The sequence below is a fragment of the Cricetulus griseus genome, chromosome 2, assembly GCF_003668045.3.
Source record: "Cricetulus griseus strain 17A/GY chromosome 2, alternate assembly CriGri-PICRH-1.0, whole genome shotgun sequence".
Classification (NCBI taxonomy): domain Eukaryota; kingdom Metazoa; phylum Chordata; class Mammalia; order Rodentia; family Cricetidae; genus Cricetulus; species Cricetulus griseus.
Window position 1 is genome coordinate 252,888,795 of NC_048595.1, and position 6,461 is coordinate 252,895,255.

At 39.4% G+C, this 6,461-nt stretch overlaps 1 long non-coding RNA gene across 1 annotated transcript; it reads left to right on the top strand.

Moving 5' to 3' along the window:
• Positions 1–888: 888 nt before the first annotated feature.
• Positions 889–5,019, top strand: LOC118238355. Its single transcript, XR_004768434.1, has 2 exons — positions 889–1,055; positions 4,824–5,019. It is a non-coding gene; the product is annotated as an uncharacterized LOC118238355 (long non-coding RNA).
• The last annotated feature ends 1,442 nt before the right edge of the window (positions 5,020–6,461 follow it).

Genomic DNA, 6,461 nt, shown 5'->3' on the forward strand with positions numbered 1-6,461 from the left:
GAAAAAATGGTGAGGAGGGTGGCAAGAAAAGCCATAGGGAGGTTGAATGTGGTCACAGCATGACGTGTACAGTTAATTTTCAGTAGTAACTATGATAAGAAAGAAACCAAGTACATAGTAACTGCAGTATAATATGTAAATGTTACCAAAGCATTAAAACTATTTTCTTTTTTCCCCTTGGATTTTTTTATTAAAAATAGATTTTTTCCCTGCAATATATTCTGATTATGGGTTCCCTTCCCCATCTTCTCCCAGATCCTCCACACTTCTTATCCACTGAAATATATATCATTTTTTGTTGTCTCATTTCAAAACAAACAGGCAACCTAAAAAGAAAAAGAAAAAAAAACAATAAGGTAAAATAAAAACAAAGATGAATAGGACAAAACAGATGAACAGAAAAACAAAGAGTCAAAGAAAAAGCACAGGAAACATATATAGAAACAGATACAAAAATGTTGGGACCCACATTTGGAAGACAATTGGAAACCATCATATATAAAAAAGAAAAAAGAAAAGAAAAATGTTCAAAGTATCATGAGCCAAAAATCCTCCCAAAAGACCACCGAGTTCACTTTGTGTTGGCCATCTACTGCTGGGCCTGGGACCTGCCCTTAAGAGTGGTTTGTATACCCAGTAAGTCTCCACTGGAGAAAACTAGTTTTTTTATTTATGAGTGGTTATCAATTGGAGGCAGCTTCTCAGTTGGGGATGGAGGCATGTGTCCACCTCCACTCTCAGCACTGGAATTCCAGTAGATCCAGACCTGTGCAGGCCCTGTGCGTGCTGCCCAAGTTTCCATAGGATCATATGTGTATCTCTCAAGCTGCATTTAGAGGGCCCTGTTTTCTTGGCTCTTACACTCTTTCTGCCTCCTTTTCTACAGGGTTCCCTGAGCTGTGAAGAAGGGGAATTGATGGAGACATCCCATTCAGGGCTGAATATTCCAAGGTCTCTCACTCCCCACAATTTCCAGTTGTGGGTCTTTGCATTTATTCCCATCTGATTCAAGAGGAAGCTTCCCTGATAATGACTAAAACTATTTTCACAACCAGGTATGTAATCCCAACATGAGGAAGTCTGTGAGTTGGACACTAGCCTTGGACTATGTCATGAGTTCCAGGGCAGCCTTAGCTGCATAGTGAGACCCTTTCTCTACCCAAACCCACATCCAAACCAAAACTATCTATGGGAATGTAATCTCTTCATACTATAGGGGTTTGTTATTGTTGTTTAGGGTTTGAGAGATTTTCAGCAAAGGCTACTGTAGCTGAGGCTGGCCTTGAACTCCTGATCCTCCTGCCTCCCCCTCCCAAATGCAAATTAATTTCCTCAACATTCCACACCACACACATATCCCTTACAACAACTTCCTTAGCTTTCTCTGAAAAATGTTGTCCAGTTTGTCTTTGCCTTTCAAGTCTGGAAGAGTGTGTCCAGCTTCAGAAGAGACCCCAAGTTGGATTTCAGGTCATGAGGAACTGTACTGATGCTGGTCCCTTGAAGTCAGATGACTAGAGTGGGAAATCTGTCAGCGGTAGAACCAGGAAAGGCCTGATTTATAGGCTTTAGAGGGTAAGGGTCTCTAAACTTAGAGGGGGAAAGGTCTCTGAGATTAGATTAGATTGGAATGTAAAAAATAAATTAATTTAAAAAAAAAGACAGATGTGGCATGGACTCTAAAGTGTAAGGATGTCTCAGGAGCACCCTGTGATGGGTGGGTTGTGCATTGCCCTGGAGAGTTCCAGTGATTAATTTTATGGTGGTGATTGAGTGTTGCTAGAGGAAAATCTTCCAGAGTCCTGCTCTAAGGTTAGAAGTCTGTCAGCTGACAGGTTAGGGATAGATATGTCCAGGGGCTATTTAACTCACATTTAACTTGTAGTTTAGTTCAGGAGCATGTGGGGAGGGGGTGAGACAAGGACAGCAGAGGAAGAAAAGAGAATTTTACATTTGTGTAGTAAGATTAGGGGTTCTAAAAAAATAAGAATAATCATAAAACAAAAGCATTCTAAAAATGTTTAAGTAAGCTAGATTTTGGTGCACACCAGTAACCCTCTCCCTTAAGGGGATGTGGCAGGAAGTTAGTGACCCCAAAGTACATAGAAATAGTCTGTCTCAAGAACAACAAACAGAAATTTGAAAATAGTACCCCAGATAAATTCAATATGAATTAGAATATTAAGCCAAGGAACTTTCTGAGAAGATAGTATTAACATACCCAAAACAATAGGTAGGAGAATCTCTATGAGTTCCAGGAAAGCCTGGTCTACACAATGAGTTCCCAGGACAGTCAGACCCACACAGAGAAACCCTGTCTGGGGTGGGGGGACTGTCTTTGGGGAGAGGGGTAGGAAGAAAGAAAAAAAAAGAAGGAAGGAAGGGAGGGAGGGAGGGAGGGAGGGAGGAAGGAAGGAAGGAAGGAAGGAAGGAAGGAAGGAAGGAAGGAAGGAAGGAGGAAAAGAGAAGAAAATTGGGTAAGCATGATGACACACCCCTTTTACCTCTGGATCCAAAGGCAGAGGTAAGTATCTGAGTTTGAGACCAGTCTGGTCTACATAGCAAGTACAAGAGCAACCAGTGGGACTTAAACAGTACATTTTATATAAAAATCTTACCCCCCAAAAAAAAAAAAACAGTTTGAAAAGAGGTTCCTAACACTTCCAAAGTTTAAAAATAAGATTCCACAATCATATGAAGGCACTGGATGGAGCTTTCACCACTAGAAGACAAAGACCATGCCTCTACATGCCTTCAGTTTGCTTAGTGAAAATGATTCTAATTTTCAGCTCCGTAGTCTGCCAAAATAGTACTCAAGGCAGGCACTCAGGCAACTGAGCTGAGAGGACTGCTTTGAGTTTGAGGCTAGCCTAATTATACAGTGAGTTCCAGGCCAGCCTGGACTACAAACAACAAAAAGCAAATGCAAAGTGAAATACATTTTTTAAAGATTCAAAGATCTAAAACATTAACATTCTTTTGGCTTTTATCAGAAAACTGTTAAAAAATTTTTCTACTAAAATTTAAGATTAAAACAAGATGTAATTTAAAGAAACAAAAAAACAAAAACACCAAGTCTTGGTAAACTGATATCAAGCACAAGAAATTTCAAATATGGGCTAAAACTAGAAATTTTGCTCCAAAGTGGTTTCAAAAGAATGGTCTTCATTTATTGTTGTCATCAACATCATCACCTAAAGGATATTTTGGCAGGTTTAAATTGTAGAAAATCTTTATAGAAACATTTTACAAGACTATTAAAAGAGGTAAAAATAAATCAAATAAATGAAAAAAAGAATGAGACAATCAAGAAAACTGCCTTTTAATTTTTAAAAAAGGATGCTGGCAAGATAACCTAAAGGCTTCCTGTCAAGCCCAAAGACCTGAGCTCAAGCCCCAGGACCAACATAGTGGAAGGAGAGATTTGATTCCTGTAAATTGTCCATGCCCAAGAGCAGACACACACACACATACACACACACACACACACACACACACACACACACACAGAGAGAGAGAGAGAGAGAGAGAGAGAGAGGAGATTAAAGAAACAAAAAGCAATGTTTCTAAATACAAAACAGTCTTTAGTTGTATTTAACACAATTTGACCATATACAGAGACATGAGAAAATGGCCCATGGGCACTACCTTTTCCCATCAGCCAGTCATCTCTCTGTGAGTCACAGTGATTGTGTAGAGACAAATCTCCCAAATCTGCAATCCCAGCACTAGTGAAAAAAAAAAAATTACACTATTTAGAAAGCTCCATCTGTCAAGTGTTGGTATTTAACCCTTTGTAGTAATGTTTCTACAGGAAACGGAGATGAAGTGAGATGGAAACAAATTCACTTTCTTTCTGGGATCATCATCGCTTGTTTTATGAGGATATATTTATAAATGATCAACAATTTGCAAAACCCATTAAGACATATATTGGTTGTTTATTGGTTTGTTGTGTGTTATGGGCACAAAGTGTGTGTGTCATGGTCTGCCTGTGAGGTCAGAGACAACTGGCAGGCCTTGGTTCTCTCCTCCCACCATGTAGATTCCAGAAGTTGAACTCTGGTCAACAGGCTTGGTAGCATGTGCCTGTATCCACTGAGCCAAATATCAAACTATTTTCTTTTCTAAAGAAGGTTCTACACAACAAGCAGAACCCTTGATCTACCTGAAGGACAACATTCTAAATAATTGGCATAGATTTCCAGTTAATTTTACCTTCTCTCACATTTGAAAATTAACAAACGCCAGAAATCCCAGTAAAGCAGTTACAACTAGTGGTTGCTTTCATCTCCGTAACCATGTGAGATGTACATAATTTTGAAAGCACGGTTTAAACAGCTCAAGCGACTCTCTCCATCACAAAAAATGGCATCAAACTCCTCAGGGAATTTCCAAACCTTGGGAGAGGGTAAAGGCTTTGGGGGAGTAGGGGCGTGGGGGTTGCTTTGTTTTCTTAGTAAGTACTTAATGTTGTAAGATTTCCAGATATCTGTTGACTAATCTGGATCTTTAATGTCAACAGAGATTAAATGTTCCTTTTACTGAGAATTGTTAAATGCATTTGATACATTTAGTCTGTTTATCTCCTTCCACACCAGCACAATCAAATCTAAAGAAACGGGGCCATGGCTGAAGGGATTTTTAGAGGGATTTGGTTTTTTTGGTTTAGCATTTTCTTTAGAGGGGTGGGTGACAGAGGACAACAACAGAGGAGTTGATTCTCTCCTTCTACCACATATGTCCCAGGGATCAAACTCTGGTTCTCAGACTCAGTCACAAGCACCTGTACCCACCCAGCCATCACTACCCTGGATTTTCAGTTTTTTAACAGATTCAGAGCTAAACGTCCAGACCTGAAGCACCTGGAAAAATGGATTGTAACATTTGCACTTCACAATGAAATGCACCGAAAGCTAAAATGGATTCAAGAATGAGCAGAAGAGCCTGTCGGTGGCTGGTGTGTAATAAAACAAGCAGAGCAGGTTTGGATTATGGAAAGCGTCTGTTCACTAAAGGTGCTGCAACTTTTCTATTTGAACGAATCCATTTTAGCAACTGGGTGGAGGTAAAGCATTTGGATCATACTGCACAACAGAAATATAACAAAAGCCACTGATTCTAATCTCATACCTTGTTTCCAGTATTCTCTAAAAATATAAGTAGGAGCCGGGCATGGTGGCTCAGGCCTGTAATCCCAGCACTTGGAAGGCAGAGGCAGGAATATGGCTGTGCTCTAGGATAGCATGGGCTATGTAATAAGCTCTGGGTTAGCCTGGACAGGGTGGAAGACATTGTCTCCTGCCTCCACTAAGGGAGAGGGAGAGAGAATAAATAGTATATTTTAACCAAACAAATATTTTAAGCATATACTTGTAAAAAACTGGTGTGCAATACTTTCTTTTTATGATCAATCTACAAAGCAAAACAGAATGTGTGTTTTCATTTACTGAAATGAGCTGTTTTATGTAATACATATGTATACATACATATATATGTGTTTGTGTATATATATTTATATATAAATATATATATATATATATATATTGCTTCTTCAGTGGCAATGAATAGCTCAATATAAATACTAGTTGTTACAGCAAAAATTCATTTTAAGCACCTGTGTCAAGCCAATACAGTATAAAAAGGAGAGAGTGGGTTAATAGGTGAATTGCAATGTGATAGATTGGAGGCTAGTTTACAGTAAGTCTCTTGGCCAAAGAATTATATAATATTTACTACCCCAAATATATGCTGTAATAAGGCTCTCCTACTTAGAAGAAGTAAATAATCTATTACAGAATAAGGTGATTACAGAATAAGGACCAAGAAACCATATTTAATTTTTTTTAATTATTTTATGTGCATGAGTATTTTGCTTTAATGACTATGTACCTGGTGCCTGATGAGGTCAGAATAGGGTGTCAGATCCCTTAGCACTTTGAATTACAAAGGGCTATAAACTAACATGTGGGTGTTGTGCATTAATCCAGATCCTCTCTAAGATCTACAAGTACTCTTGACTACTCTGGGAATCTAGGAATTGACACAGGGTTTCCTGGAAGAGCAGTGTGCTCTGGCAACCAACTCCCCAGTGCCATAAACTGCATTTTTGAAAAAAGCTACCAAGATTTAAACTGAGTGTGATAGCACATGCCTATATCCCCAGCCCTTGGAAGATAAAGGCACAAGGATCAGGAGTTCAAAGCCAGCCTCAGCCACAAAGGCAGTTCAAACAAGGCCTGGGGAGTTGGCTCTCTGGGTAAAGTTCTCACTGTGAAAGCATGACTACCTGAGTGAGGATTCCCCAACACCCACATAAAACCCAAATATGCATTGGTAGTCACAGCACTGGGGAGGCACAGCTTCTCAGGGACTTGTTAGCTCACTCTTCTAGCTGCTTCAGTGACCAACTCTGACTCAAAAAGTTAGGTAGCAAAGGAAGGTGCCTGATATTAATATCA